The sequence below is a fragment of the Ranitomeya imitator genome, chromosome 8 (assembly GCF_032444005.1).
Source record: "Ranitomeya imitator isolate aRanImi1 chromosome 8, aRanImi1.pri, whole genome shotgun sequence".
Taxonomy (NCBI): domain Eukaryota; kingdom Metazoa; phylum Chordata; class Amphibia; order Anura; family Dendrobatidae; genus Ranitomeya; species Ranitomeya imitator.
The window spans coordinates 151,300,141-151,316,976 of record NC_091289.1 but is presented as its reverse complement, the minus strand read 5'-3'; positions in this window follow the sequence as shown (position 1 = coordinate 151,316,976).

The window sequence follows — 16,836 nt, the reverse complement described above, 5'->3', positions numbered from 1 at the left end:
GAGTCGGAGGTGAGATGAATCTGCTGCACTTTATGTACATGCTCAGTAGTGAGGCAGGGCTGTGGAGTCGGAGTTGAGATGAATCTGTGCTGCACTTTATGTACATGCTCAGTAGTGAGGCAGGGCTGTGGAGTCGGAGGTGAGATGAATCTGCTGCACTTTATGTACATGCTCAGTAGTGAGGCAGGGCTGTGGAGTCGGAGGCGAGATGAATCTGCTGCACTTTATGTACATGCTCAGTAGTGAGGCAGGGCTGTGGAGTCGGAGTTGAGATGAATCTGTGCTGCACTTTATGTACATGCTCAGTAGTGAGGCAGGGCTGTGGAGTCGGAGGTGAGATGAATCTGTGCTGCACTTTATGTACATGCTCAGTAGTGAGGCAGGGCTGTAGAGTCGGAGTTGAGATGAATCTGTGCTGCACTTTATGTACACGCTCAGTAGTGAGGCAGGGCTGTGGAGTCAGGTGAGATGAATCTGTGCTGCACTTTATGTACATGCTCAGTAGTGAGGCAGGGCTGTGGAGTCGGAGGTGAGATGAATCTGTGCTGCACTTTATGTACATGCTCAGTAGTGAGGCAGGGCTGTGGAGTCGGAGTTGAGATGAATCTGTGCTGCACTATATACATGCTCAGTAGTGAGGCAGGGCTGTGGGGTCGGAGGTGAGATGAATCTGTGCTGCACTTTATGTACACGCTCAGTAGTGAGGCAGGGCTGTGGAGTCAGGTGAGATGAATCTGTGCTGCACTTTATGTACATGCTCAGTAGTGAGGCAGGGGCTGTGGAGTCGGAGGTGAGATGAATCTGTGCTGCACTTTATGTACATGCTCAGTAGTGACCGATGCTGTGATATCAGGAGTCAGGGAAATTGAGGCGTCGGATGTTTGGCTGACCGACTCCACAGCCCTTGCTGCCTTGTCCCAGGAATAATCGATTCAAAAGGGAAAACGGAACCAGCTTTATTGACAACGCGTTTCAGGGATGCTCTCTTGTTTTATTTAAAAAATTCAAAAGCTCTGCAAGCAAATGCTCCTATTTTTCAGTGGCAATGCAAAGAAAATTTGAATCCTCCCTTTTAAGAAGTTAATTTTCTTAATTTCTTATATATTTACCTCAATATAAACCTTTCTGATCTATTTTGCAGAATTATTTTTATTTTCAGTTTTCTATTTTTTTTATGTTACATCACACTTACCTTCACAGGGTTAATTTGGACCTAAACACTGATGTAGGTACAAATACATTATGCAGTCTGTAGCATTAAGGACCGCTGCTCTGTACTTAAGGCCCCTTCACATTTAGCGACGCTGCAGCGATACCGACAACGATCCGAATCGCTGCAGCGTCGCTGTTTGGTCGCTGGAGAGCTGTCACACAGACCGCTCTCCAGCGACCAACGATGCCGGTAACCAGGGTAAACATCGGGTAACTAAGCGCAGGGCCGCGCTTAGTAACCCGATGTTTACCCTGGTTACCATGCTAAAAGTAAAAAAAAAAACAAACACTAGATACTTACCTACAGCCGTCTGTCCTCCAGCGCTGCGCTCTGCTTCTCTGCTCTCCTCCTGTACTGTCTGGGAGCCGGAAAGCAGAGCGGTGACGTCACCGCTCTGCTTTCCGGCTCACAGACAGTACAGGAGGAGAGCAGAGCGCAGCGCTGGAGGACAGACAGCGGTAGGTAAGTATGTAGTGTTTGTTTTTTTTTACTTTTAGCATGGTAACCAGGGTAAACATCGGGTTACTAAGCGCGGCCCTGCGCTTAGTTACCCGATGTTTACCCTGGTTACCAGTGAAGACATCGCTGGATCGGTGTCACACACGCCGATCCAGCGATGTCTCCAGGGAGTCCAGCGACGAAATAAAGTTCTGGACTTTCTTCAGCGACCAACGATCTCCCAGCAGGGGCCTGATCGTTGGTCGCTGTCACACATAACGATTTCATTAACGATATCGTTGCTACGTCACAAATAGCAACGATATCGTTAACAATATCGTTATGTGTGAAGGTACCCTTATTTGTACACGGAACTTTCTGTAATAGGTCATACAGTGCACATAGGTTGCTATATTTCTTGCCAGTGCGGGTCATTGTTTGCATAGGACAATGTGCTGCTGAGAACAATGACGCTGTTCTACAGCCAAATTGGTTCAGAGACGAAAACAGTTGAACTCAACTAGTTTTGTGGTGCTGAAAAGGACTTTGCTGACTGGCTCTAATTTTCAAGATCCAGAGGAGGTTGTAATTACTTATGACACTTTTGATGCAGGCTTATAGAAAAATTGCGTCTTTATTATTTCATTATCATTATTGCATTGTTAGTAGTTTGTCTATTACATCATCTATTTAGTCTTTTGAGCCTTCAGTATTCTATCATCTTGGGGTGAGCAATCAGCTCAGCTCCAATGACGTAATCCTAATTACAACTGCATTTCCTACTTGTATAATTGTTCTCTGTGTAAGGTATACAGTTTTAGGATTTCTTAGCTTAGTTTCTTATCGTATTGACATATTTCTATATGTATTTTCAGATTTGCCCGAGTCTTGTTACATATGGGGAGAAGTCACTTTTGCATCACAAAGGCAAAACTTGACAACCATGATGACGAAAACCTATAACCTGTATATTGGCTGTAGAATATGAGATCAGGACAAGAGTTGGACTCCACACATATCCTGCAAAAGATATGCATCACATCTTACCCAGTAGTTGTATGGGAAGAGGAAATCTATGCCTTTTGCAATCCCAATGATCTGGAGAGTGCCAACTGATCACACTACCAATTGCTATTTCTGCATGGCACCCCCATTAGGAAAGGAGTTTCATGGAAGAAGAAGTGGACTTGACAGTAGCCAAACATTCCCTCTAGAATACTCCCAGTACCACATACAGAAGAACTGCCAATTCCAAAAGCACCAGAAACATTTTTTAGTCGAGTCAAGTGAGGTAGAAGAGGGCGCTTGGTGTCATGAAGCATCTTCCTCCCAGGACCCGGACTTTCAGTCAACAACCTTAACTGAACGACCTCTTATAACACAGAGTGAACTGAACGATCCTGTTAAGAGATTTGGATCTACTCAAGAGTAAGGCTGAGCTCTTAGGTTCCAGGCTACAGCAGTGGAATCTCCTAGTAAGCGATGTTCATATTTTTTGTCCCACAACCATGATAAAGATATTGTCCAAAACGTCTTCATGGAGGGCAATATAGTGGTGTGACGCCCAGGAGACCGGGATACCCAGCACCGGACCAATGGAGTCTGTCTCTTGAGGGGGGATGTCACGGGTGGCTTGACCCGGTGCTGTGGCCTCAGGCAATGCACAGTGTAAGGGGTATCATGAGGGGACAGGCACTTACTTGATCAGCAGCAGGTTCTCCCAGCGGTGACGATCTCGATCCTGGATAGATGGCTATTGTCCAAATGAAAGACTGAGGCACTGAAACGTTTAACCAGTTTACTTTAACATAAAAGGATTTACAACCAGTCCTGTCACCGGAGTCTGTATGGGAACTCTGAGTTACTTTGACCCTGCCGGGGTCTTCGCCTCTTATTGTGCGCAATTTCTGTGTGGCCCTGCTGCTGTATGTGAACTGGCTGCCGGCCCAATCTGTCCCCTCCGGGTCCTGGTTCGACGGGCAACCCGAGTCCTTTTATCGGTTTACCCCCTCTGGGAGTACCGCTGAACTCTGTGTCTGTTGCTGCATCCGACCCTAGTGAAGCTGATATCACCTCACGTTTTTCCGGTTGCTGTATTATATATAATGAATACAGCCACGGATCCGGTATCCGTCTTTGCGCCTGTTCTGGGTAGTGATTAATGCTACCCGGTTCTCACAATGTCTTTTTTCTCTATCCCTCTTCTCCTCAGGCCGGTGATTTAGGCCTGGTAACAGTCACAGGGCTGTTAGAGATTCAACTGTATGACCTCTCACTATCAGCTCCTTGGCCCAACTGCCATTTCTTCTCTCAGACCAGAATGGATCAAGGGGAGTCTCTGGAGCTCCCCCTTCTGGCCGGAGGTGGTAGTGCAGTCTTGCTATTTTAGTATTTGTACTTACTGTCAGTAACTATTTTTGTGGCAAATACCCCTAGGGGTGCCACATTCCCCCTTAGTTAAGAACAGTACTCCGGGACTGTGGGACAATAACATTTTGAAATAACAATTAATATGTACAGAGTCTTAAAAATGAAAAGTTACAAAAACCACTCAAGGAAACAAAAATAGAGTTCTGTAAAAAGTCACTTCAAATAGCGTCCATTAATACAGTTCTATCCTTGAAGGTATTAGGAACGGCACTGTACTTAGTGTCCAGGAATTTAGTTCCATTTTTCCAACGGAGTTATCAATATAAAGTCTAAAGAAAGTTCAAAAAGAGCAAAAAGCAAAGTTCAAAAAGCAGTCTTTCCGGAGCTTTGATTTAGTGCCTCCGGGCTGATAAAAAGTTCAAGAATATGCAATAAGTTCATACAGACAAGTCTCTGTAGGCACTGGGCTTAAACGTTGCAGACTGATAGCAATGACTATACTACATTTTCTGTTTAACTATATACGGCATAACATATATACAATTCACATTATGAGCTTTATAGTTGGTAATCTGCATACCTGGCCGGTAATTGACCCTGGGTACTACGCTGTGATCTACGTAATAGCGGTGTCTCTTCATGTGGTGTACTACTGTCTACTGCGGATGTAGTATCTGCCCGCTCTGCTAAAGATAATTCCACGACTATGGAGTTGGCAAGTCCACCGTGAATGGGATTACTCTGACCAGGAATCTGTTCTTCCTGGCCTGGAACCTCCTGTAGTACGGGGTCAGCCTCTTCCTGTCTTGGGACTTCTGGTATTGGGTTCGGTGTTGGGTAAAAGGCCACCATGGGAACCACTACTGCACCATGGTATGTTAGTAGGGTTTTGGGAAAGTCTCCTATACAGGTGTGATACACTTCCTCTTCTTTTTCCTTTACTGGTTGAACCTGTATGGGTTGAATAACTTCTGGTTCTGGCTGGACAACGTCTGGCTCTTTCAATGCTTCCGGACATAATTTAAGATTGTCTCTTGACACTAGTACAGATGTTAAGCCTCCGTTTTTGCTAATGAGACACATTTTAGGATTATCCACTCTTGTTGGTAAAACTGTGTAGGGTACGGCTTCCCACTGATTGTCCAGTTTATTGGTTCGACGATTTCTCTTGAGCACTTGGTCACCCGGTCTTAATGGGGTCGCTAGAGCATTCTGGTTGAAAGTTCGCTCTTGTCTTTCTCTAGTTTGCTGAAGGCTTCTTTCCACACTCTCTTGCACTTGGCGATACTGCTTTTGCCGTATGATATCCCAATTGGAGTCTTGAACTTCTGCGTCTGGTTTCAGAATTCCCATTTCTAGATCGATTGGTAATTGGCCGGGTCTTGCACGCATAAGGTAAGCTGGGGTGCAGTTGGTGGAGCTCACCGGGACATGATTATACAGATCCACCAAGTCAGGCAATTTCTCTGGCCATTGATTCCTTTCTGTCTCAGGTAAAGTCTTTAGTAGGTCTATTACAATATGGTTCATCTTCTCGCATAAGCCGTTTGTTTGTGGATGATAGGCCGTCGTCCGGATCTTTTTGCAACCATACATATTACAGAATTCTCTGAAGATCTCTGATTCAAAGGCTGTACCTTGGTCGGTGAGAACCTGTTCCGGATATCCATGGGGTCTACAAAAGTACGTTTGGAACGCTTTGGCTGCTGTTTTTGCTGTCAGATCTTTTACGGGTACTACTACCAAGAAACGTGAATAATGGTCCACGATGGTCAAGGCATAGACATAGCCGGACCGGCTTGGTGTCAACTTCACGTGGTCCATGGCTACAAGTTCAAGTGGTTGTTTGGTGATTATGGGCTGCAGTGGTGCTCTTTGGTTCTTTTGATCGTTTCTTCTGAGGTTACACGGGCCACAATTTCTGCACCACTGTTCGATTGATTTTCTCATCCCGACCCAATAAAATCTTTCTCTTAGAAGTACTTCTAACTTTTTCCAACCGAAGTGACCAGCACCATTATGGTAAGCTTCGAGGACCATCTTCACATCTTGTTTAGGCACAATAATCTGCCAAACCAATTCATGTGTTTTCGGATTGGTGTATCTTCTACAGAGCTTCCCTTGATACAGGAACATTTTGCCTCTCTCTTTCCAGAGTTGATGCGTCTCTTCTGGGGCATCCTCATAGGGATATGCACTTTGCTCAGTCAACAGTTCCTTCACCAACTTCACAGCCGGATTGCTGTCTTGGGTGTCAGCCCATCTATGGTGTGCTAACGGATTAAAATTCACCTCTTGTTGTTTCTGATAGGTACTTGACTGATGATGTTTTGCCTTGGGACGATGGAAGGCTGGTAGTTCAATTTCTTCAAGCTCCCCCGTTTCCTCTTCTACATCTCTCAAGTGTGGCATCCGGGATAGGGCATCGGCATTTCCATTCTTGCGACCTGCTCGATACTTGATTATGAAGTTGTAATTAGATAACCGGGCTATCCATCGCTGTTCTAACGCACCTAATTTGGCTGTGTCCAGGTGGGTCAACGGATTGTTGTCAGTATAGACAATAAATTCTGCAGCGGCCAGATAGTGTTTGAAACGCTCCGTCACAGCCCAAACTACTGCCAGTAGTTCCAATTTGAAGGAGCTGTAATTTTCTGAATTTCTTTCAGTAGGCCGGAGCTTTCTACTTGCAAAGGCGATGACTTTCTCCCGACCTTCTTGCTTTTGTGACAGCACCGCTCCTAGTCCCACATTACTGGCATCGGTGTAGAGGATGAAAGGTTTATGGTAATCTGGGTATGCCAGAACCTCTTCTCCGGTTAGTGCCTTCTTTAGTTGTTCAAAGGAGTCTTCCCTTTCGTCGTTCCACTGAAAAGGAGGGTTTCGGTTTGAAGGTTTCTTCGTCTGCCCTACCAAGGTGTCTTGCAAGGGTGCTGCCAACTTGGTAAATCCTTTTATAAATCTGCGATAGTAACCCACCAATCCCAGGAATTGTCTCACTTCTTTTGCGCTGGTAGGTCTTGGCCAATCCCTTATGGCGCTTATTTTCTCGGGATCTGGTGCTACTCCCTCCGAACTCACGATGTGTCCCAGGTACTGTACCTTTGGCTTGAGAAGGTGACATTTGGATGGCTTGACTTTCATGCCATACCTGGATAAGGCTTCGAACACTTCTGCCAGGTCTATTAAGTGTTGTTCGTAAGTCTTTGAGTAGACGATCACATCATCTAGGTACAGGAGGACGGTCTCGAAGTTCTTGTGTCCGAGGCAGCATTCCATCAGCCGCTGGAAGGTACCGGATGCGTTGCAGAGTCCGAACGGCATGCGATTAAGTTCACATAGACCCATTGGTGTGGTGAATGCCGTCTTTTCCTTATCTCTCTCAGCCACAGGGACTTGCCAATACCCGCTTGTTAAGTCTAAGGTGGAAAAATAATTAGCAGATTTCAAAGCAGTTAAGGACTCTTCTATCCTAGGCAAGGGGTAGGCGTCTTTATGGGTGATGTTATTAATCTTCCGGTAGTCTACGCACATTCTCATGGTTCCGTCCTTTTTTTTGACAATCACTAGAGGGGCCGCCCAGGGGCTACAGCTGTCTCTTATTACCCCGGCCTGTTTCATCTCCCTCAGCATATCTTTTGCACATTGATAGTGAGCGGGCGGTATGGGTCTATATCTTTCTTTTATTGGGGGATGGTCACCTGTGGGGATTGTGTGTTCTACCCCTTCTATCCGTCCGAAGTCCAATGGGTGTTTACTGAAGACTTGTTCATATTCCGTCACTAGCCTATACACCCCTTGTTTTTGATGGGTAGGTGTTGAATTTATGCCCATGTGTAGCTGTTGGCACCAATCCTCCATTTCTCCATCTGAGCCATTGCCTTCCACCTGACAGGTTGGTTCTAAGGGCTCAATGGTTGTGATGGCATTGTTGTCAACAGTATATAGCTTTGCCATTGTAGCATACCTTGGCAAAGTGACCTCTTCCTCTCCACAGTTCAAAAGTCGTACCGGCACTCGTCCCCGGTGTACCTCGACTATCCCTCGTGCTGTGAGTATAGTGGGCCTGCTGTCGGTGTACACTGGTTCTATTAAGGCTTGATAATCTCGTCCCTTAGTACCAATGGCTGCTCTACACCATACCAGCATTTCTGTTTTTGGTGGGATTACAATAGACGTTGGATCACTTACCCTCACACTGCCGATTTCTCCACCTGCAACTTCTACCTGTTGCCTTAACATCAATACTTTTATTTCCCTCCGGAGAACTCTCTGCTGGCAGGATTGGGCAGTTTCAGCAATTTGCTGTAAGACAGAAATGACTTCGGAAAAGCAGTTCTCTAACACATTCATTCCTATCAATACAGTTGGTTCACAGTTCCGCCGGTCAACATCAACAACAATTATACCCTGTTTCTTCAGTTCTACTTTACCAATCTTTATGGTCATCTCCCTGAATCCTAGTTTCGGTACCAACTTACCATTACTGGCCCATATATCTAGTTCAACATCAGAGGGCCCTTTATCAATATCTGCATCAGCCCAGTACCTCTTATAAAGGATATACGGTATAGATGAAATCTGGGAACCTGTGTCCAGCAAAGCGTTGAGGGGAATTCCGTCCAGCACGATAGGGATAATGGGTCGTCCTCCGATGTACCTGTCGTGCCAGGGTGTTGGGCCTTGAAAGTTCATTCCTGCGAAGCGGCCCGCATTCCCAGGGGATTCCCGTTTAAATCACAATCTCGTGCAAAGTGGCCCGGCTGCTGGCAACGGCGGCAAATGGGCTCTCCATCCGGTTGGTAGCGGTCGCGGGGTCGTCCTCTCCATGTCGGGTATCTCCGGGGTCTCATCCATGGAACATCCTCTCTACAGTTTGCCAACTCCATCTTGTGTCGTCTCATCTCCTGCATGGTTTTAGCCATTGAAGCAACAACATCAGCTAAAGAGTCAAGCTTTTGTTGAAGAGCCTCATTAGTACTGGGCCCCAGGGGCTTATCAATGGTCCCAGACATAGCTGATGTCACTGGCACTCCCTGTTGTTGAGGTGCCTCTGCCATGGGTTGCGCAGGATCCTGATCCCGAGGTGCCTCTGCCAGCTGGAGACGTATAGCGCTCTCCTTTAATTGGGCAAATGTCAATTCAGGGTTCTTAAAAACAAGCATGCTCACATGCCCCCGGTGAGAAGGGGTGTAGAGTCCCTCAATAAATTGATCTCTTAGCAGTTTATCCGCTCCGGTGTTAAAAATGGGTTCAGCCAGTGTAAGTGATTTAAGGGCTTCCTGCAGGTTTAAGGCAAAGTCTCTCACGCCCTCATTAGCTTTTTGTTTGCAACTAAAGAATCGTATTTTAGCTCTGCTGCTGGCCGTGGTTTCAAATGTAGCTTTTAATCCAGCAAATATGCGTTCAACAGTGCCTTTTAGATCAGCTGCCCATGCTGTGACTTCTCGCTTAGCATGGCCACTTAACTGCATCATCAGGAGACTAACACGCTGAACTTCACCCACAGGGAACATGTCAAAATGGGCCAGCATCTTTTCTCTGAAATCGTCAAGGGTATTAGGCTCACCTTCATACATTGGAAGCCATGGGCCACCCGGGGTATATGGCATCAGCACCGGCATGATGGGTGCCACTCCTTGCACCGCTGCGCTGCCGGACTCTCTATTGACACTCTGTCTTTCAGCTGCATTAGCGTTGCCGAGTGCTGCGGCGTCTCCGTGCTGCGACATACTGTGCCCCCTTAGTTAATCCGGACCCTTCCGGTCCTCCGCTTCCGTTGGGATAGTGTAGGATTCGTTCCGCTGTGCAGCAGGATCGATTTTCCCCTTGCTCTGATGTCAGAGCGCTCAGCTTGGTGCCGCCCACAATGACACGCCCCCTGCTGCTCCCACCCACCGCGCTCTGTAATGGCGGATTCTGAAGTTTTTCAGTTAGACTGGGGCTCAGGTGATGGCGTAGCTCAATTAACAGTCTCGTGCCTAACGGTTATGAAGTGATTACCTCAGGGGATGGCGGCCATCTTTACTCCATTATAACCAATGGGGAAAAGTCACTTTCAATAGTTTTCAATGGGGAATGGATTTTTCTTTAATAAAGTCAATTTTCAAGATTTTTCATCCCAGTTTTCACAGTTTTGGGCTCCAATCACGGCACACAATACCCGGTATACGGGCTGGCTAGATCCTGTTCGTGACGCCAATTGTGACGCCCAGGAGACCGGGATACCCAGCACCGGACCAATGGAGTCTGTCTCTTGAGGGGGATGTCACGGGTGGCTTGACCCGGTGCTGTGGCCTCAGGCAATGCACAGTGTAAGGGGTATCATGAGGGGACAGGCACTTACTTGATCAGCAGCAGGTTCTCCCAGCGGTGACGATCTCGATCCTGGATAGATGGCTATTGTCCAAATGAAAGACTGAGGCACTGAAACGTTTAACCAGTTTACTTTAACATAAAAGGATTTACAACCAGTCCTGTCACCGGAGTCTGTATGGGAACTCTGAGTTACTTTGACCCTGCCGGGGTCTTCGCCTCTTATTGTGCGCAATTTCTGTGTGGCCCTGCTGCTGTATGTGAACTGGCTGCCGGCCCAATCTGTCCCCTCCGGGTCCTGGTTCGACGGGCAACCCGAGTCCTTTTATCGGTTTACCCCCTCTGGGAGTACCGCTGAACTCTGTGTCTGTTGCTGCATCCGACCCTAGTGAAGCTGATATCACCTCACGTTTTTCCGGGTTGCTGTATTATATATAATGAATACAGCCACGGATCCGGTATCCGTCTTTGCGCCTGTTCTGGGTAGTGATTAATGCTACCCGGTTCTCACAATGTCCTTTTTCTCTATCCCTCTTCTCCTCAGGCCAGTGATTTAGGCCTGGAAACAGTCACAGGGCTGTTAGAGATTCAGCTGTATGACCTCTCACTATCAGCTCCTTGGCCCAACTGCCATTTCTTCTCTCAGACCAGAATGGATCAAGGGGAGTCTCTGGAGCTCCCCCTTCTGGCCGGAGGTGGTAGTGCAGTCTTGCTATTTTAGTATTTGTACTTACTGTCAGTAACTATTTTTGTGGCAAATACCCCTAGGGGTGCCACAGTGGCATACAACAACATCAACAGTTTCCCGATATGGAAGCCCTGAACATAAATCATAATCCAAAGGAATGGAGGCTCTTCATAGATTCTTCCATAACAAGCCTAAAATTTGTCTTGCTGCATGATGGCAAAGCACTACCTTCAATTCCAGTTGGTTATGCAGTCCACATAAAAGAAACTTATGACAACATGAAACAGCTGTTGGGTGCCTGAACTATGACCAACATTTGTAGCTCTTCTGTGGTGACCTAAAGGTTGTTGCCCTCTTACTTGGTCACCAGGGTGGATACACAAAGTTCTGCTGCTTTCTTTATGAGTGGGATAGTCATGCAAGAGAATATTACTACAATAAGAGACTGGTCTTTCCGAAATTCATTTCAGCCAGGGAGTAAAAATGTCCTGCATCCAGCACTTGTTGACCCACATAAGATTTTGTTACCATGTTTGCATATCAAGTTGTAAATGGATGGATTCCATGCTTGGCATAGGTGGCTTTCCTTCATAGGATGCTGCCCTTCCCGTGGTTGTTCCTTCCCGGGGAAAGGCCTGGCTATTCATTGCTTGCGTCGAGAAACACGTGATGGTGTCTCCGCAGCTTCTTTACTTGCATCTGCATATCAAGTTGGGCCTAATGAAGAACTTAGTAAAGGCAATGGATAAAAATGCAAAAGCATTCAAATATCTCATTGATAAATTTCCACGGTCGAGTGAAGCAAAGTTAAAGGAATCAGTCTTAATTGGACCTCACATTCGAAGCTTCAAGATGAGGCGTTTCTCTGTTTGTTGCAGTGAAAGGAAAAGCTGCATAGGTAGCAATTGCATTAGTGGTAACTAATTTTTTGGGAAACTCGCAAGCAGATAACTATGAAGAGTTGGTGGAAAATCTCAAAACATATAAGGATCTTGTCTGTACCATGTCCTTAATGATTAATTTCTTACATTTGCATACAGACTTTTTTTTCCCCCCACCAAACTGTAGTGCAGTGAGCGAAGGGCACGGTGAGAGATTTCACCAAGATATTGCAGCTATGGAGGAAAGATCTCAAGGAAAATGGAATCCATCAATTTTTCAAATTACTGTTAAAGAGATAATCTGATACAGGAGCACAAGAGACAAGCAAAAAAAATCACTGAGGACCAAATTGTGTAGTGCAATTTCTGTAACTGTTTAGAATTTGCAATATTGTTTAGACATGTTTTAGTTATTTGAATTGTTGCTAAATTTCCTCTAAATAAATATCAGAAAACTGGCATAACAAAATATTCTGCATCTTTATATTTACAAAAATAATGTTTCAAATTATTGAAACTTTTATGCATTAATGATATATAGCAGTAAAAGGAAAGCTCTTCGAAATCATAGAAACAAGAGCCAACTAAAAATTTTCTTTGTCAGGTTTGAATTTAGGAGGTCAAAATATTTAAGAAATGACTCGTTTCACAGCTGAACCTGACAACTTTTGAAAATATGTAGAACAGTGATTTTTAAAGCAAACAAAAAATTTCACCCAATGAATGAACATTTTGCTCAATCGTCAGATGATCAACTGACTGTTTATATTGCATGATAATTGAGAAAAGAGCATTGCTAGAACGCACTTTCTAGATAATCGGACAGTCTAAATGTTTCTTATGAAGGCGACCTAATCTAAATCGCTTTGTCTCTAAAATGGTTGATGGTTTTAGACTAGGCACTTCTAAAATGTACCAACTTTTTATTTAATATCTTGATCCACAACAACTTGTAGAGTTTGCAAAGAATGGTGAGTGAAAAAAAACTCTCTGACTATGGCAGACATGAAGATATGAAGCCAAAATGGTCCAAGCTGAAGAAGGCAACAGTCAAATAACCATACATTACAACACTGGTACCAATAATGTACATTACATCAAACAGAATCAGGTAGATATGGAGAAACGGAGACCAGAGAGTCCATGCTAATCAATAAAAGATACATTTACCGTATATACTCGTGTATAAGCAGAGTTTTTCCGCACATTTTTTTGTGTGCTGTAAACGCCCCCCTCGGCTTATACACGAGTCACAGTACAGAAAGCCGGCGGGTGACAGGAGCTGGCGGCTTCCAGCACACATACCTGCGTGCCATTGGTGCTGGCACTGCATCTCGTTCTGGCCACCGGTGCCTGCCTGCAGCTCTTCCTGCCGAGCGATCACGTGGTACCACTCATTAAGGTAATGAATATGGAGGCGTCTTCACTCCCATAGGCGTGGAGCGCATATTCATTACCTTAATGAGCGGTTCCACTTGATCGCTCGGCAGGAAGATCTGCAGGTAGGTGCCGGTGGCCGGAACGAGATGCAGTGCCAGCACCGAGGGCACACAGGTAGGCGAGTAGGATGTTTTGTGTTTTTTTTCAATAGGAAGCATGCACACAGGGATAGTGGATAAGGAAGCATGCATACAGGTATGAAACGGGGGAGGCACGCATACCAGGACAGGGAAGGGGGACCCATGCATAGCAGGACAGGAATGAGGGAACAATGAATACCCGGCTTATACTCATGTCAATAAGCTTACCCTGTTTTCTGTGGCAAAAGTAGGTGCCTCGGCTTATACTCGAGTATATACGGTAATGCATCAAAATATTTTTAAAAAGGTACAGATCAAAAACAAGTGGAAAAGGATCAGTGAGAAGGATTACTGCCAGAACAAGAAATATATATATATGCATGACAAAATTCTAGCATTCTAAGCCTGAATGGAATTGTATATACAAGCCTGAAGGAATAGCCTGAATATTGATTAAGGTGGCATGACCGATTTCCAAAAATGTCAATGGTACATGCTTAATTGCCTAAGTTTGGTTTGTCTTTCTAATACTCTGCTGAATATCATGTAGCAGGTGTGGGTCATGGGTAGCACTTTCAAATGTAAAAAACAGTGTACATCAGTGCAATTTCCATGTCTCACAAACATATTACAATAGAATACAAAGAATTGCAACATGTTAGTAAAAGGAATAAATACCCATTATTGTGGTGTTGGCAGTGCAGCGGCCCACACTCCCCAATGTACGTTTCACATATTGCTTCTTCAGGGAGTTGTGGTCAAGCGTGATTCATGGCCTAGTTGATATTCGAGGACCTTCCGATCATGTGATCGATTAAGGGCAATCACCTTGGCGCATGTGTTGACTACACATCGGTGCCGTGTCCCCACCCATCTATATGTCAATCACAATCGTGATCACGTGAGGAGCCCGGTGCATAGCCACACATCACATGAGCCCAATGGATCAGTAGACTGGGAGATGCCCGGCACAAGACACCACGAAAGCCACGTATGCGCACATACTCTGAAGTGTTGTGCTTTAAGGAGATGGATCCCAACATTAAAGTACAAACAGTGCAAATGTAAGCATGTCGGTAATTGGTACCATATTACATATATAGTATTTATGTGTATGGACATTGGCTTATTACAAAACTAGAAGTTGAATCTGATACTTAAATATCCATACTGCTTCTCTTACCTCCAATTACCAAAGGATGAAGCACATATACACAACAGATGTTACATCACTAACTATATTATGCAATAAAATATATGAATGAGAGATGGTAACATGTAGTAGACATAATCATATTAGACATATAGAAAACATTCAGTAGTGAATATGTTGTGTTCTCTTCAAACAGGAATATCGTCAATGTATTTGATGGTCTTCTGACCAAGTTTACAAAAATTCCAACTCTGTATTTCATACCTAAGAGTCCCAAAAATCTTGGGAACCGCCAGGGCGTCCGAATGTGTCCATCATCGAGGGTTTATGTGGCCCTGTCTGTAAATTTATAGACTACTGTAGACATGTCACTCACCGCAAGGAGAAACGTTACCCCTTGGATCCCGGTCAGACACCTCTCATAGAGCCAAACCAGATCTCACGCTTTGCACTGATGAGGGGCAAAACCCCGAAACACAATATCTGCAAATTGAGATTCTGGTTTTGGCTTTTATCCTAAGTCATGTGACAAGGCTTGTTAAAGGGTCGACATTGACTTTTAGGATTTCTACTTCCAATAGGTGGCACTAAAGTTCTAGTCCTCTTCCTCTCTGAAGAGACAATTTGCAAAGACTATCTAAAGCCCATAGTTGAATCATTGCCCTTGTTACATGCTCTTTAGTCATAAGTAGGGTTGATCGAATAGGTTTCGGATAAGAGCTTATCCGAATAGCTACAGCACTTACCGAATAGCTGCATCAGTAACCTGGATACCTGGATCGCTCCCGATAATTAGCTGTTCAGCGTTCATTGGGCTCTCTATACATGATTTGTGACTATCACTCAGCCACGACACATGCAGCTACGACGCCGAACAGCTGATTATCGGGAGCGCTCCAGGTATCCGGGTTCCCGATGCAGCTATTCGGTAAGCGCCATAGCTATTTGGATAAGTGCTTGTCCGAAAGCTATTCATTCAACCCTAGTCATAAGTAATAATGCTAATATACATTATGATGCTAAACTGGAATAATTTTGGAATAGATATAGGTAGATTTGTTACAGAAGCAGAAGATGCCACTAATGACACATTATACAGGAATCTTAGAATAAAGGTATAAGTTGAAAATTGAGATTTGGTCACTTGCTTTAGTTGTTGTTTGCTTTGTGCCTTTATTTACTACCTGGCTGGGAAAATACACTTACACATTACACAGCTCGGTTTTTATGACATCTACGTGGAACCAGCTGCTTGGTAGATGAATATATGGTAAAAAAAAAAAAAACTGGTAAAAGCACAGCCGAAAATGCAATGTTTACCAGAAATTGAAGTAATAAAGCGGAGTATCTTGCCCAGTCCCAGAGTGTTGGAACTAATAAGGAGCGTATGTTCGTTTTTTTTATTTTTATTTACAACCATTGTTCATCCAAGTTAAGGCACGCAATTTTTGTAGTTCATATTTTACATTCATTGTTTGAAAGCCTCATGTAGTTTTTATCTGCTTTAGGCTTCTTTATTCACTCATTTTCTTTTTGCTTTGAAATGTGTGATTAGAATAGTATTGACCAGTGATGGCGAACCTTTTAGAAACCGAGTGCCCAAACTGCAATCCAAAACAGACTTGTTTATCGCAAAGTGCCAACACGGCATTTTAACCAGAATACTGAGGTTTTAGTTTAGAAAAACAACTCATACATTAGCACGCTATATAGTCTATAGTAGGAAAGAGCTTGTAAGCGCTGCACTCCAAGCCTACTATGCTAGCCACCGATTGTAGTGAAGGTCTGTTCTTGATAATGGAGAGTATATTTAATCAAAAGTTAAATTGTTTGTTTTTACAACCTCTTTGCAATTGTAACCCTTTATCATGATGAGAAGCCAGGGAGGTAAAACTCAAAACACACAGAGGGAAAAAATGAAAAGCTTGGACAAATTCGTGTGCCAACCTTGATATTTGTTAGAAAAATGTCAATTGAGGAAGTTTTTCCTTATCAAATAAAACAATGAACTTTTGGAATTATATTGGTATAATATATAAGATCAGTAAAAACATATGTCCCAATGGCCTAATTTAAATATGTAATAACAGATGATAAAGTAAGATGCAAACAAAAGTGTCCCCAAACACAGTATGAGACCCCCAGTGAATTCATCCACATGCACAGTATGATGATCCTACTGTATGCCTCTCCCTCAGGCCCCCCTCAACAAGGAATGGTGACCTCATCACCGATGCTCCACCAAATTTCACAGTGAG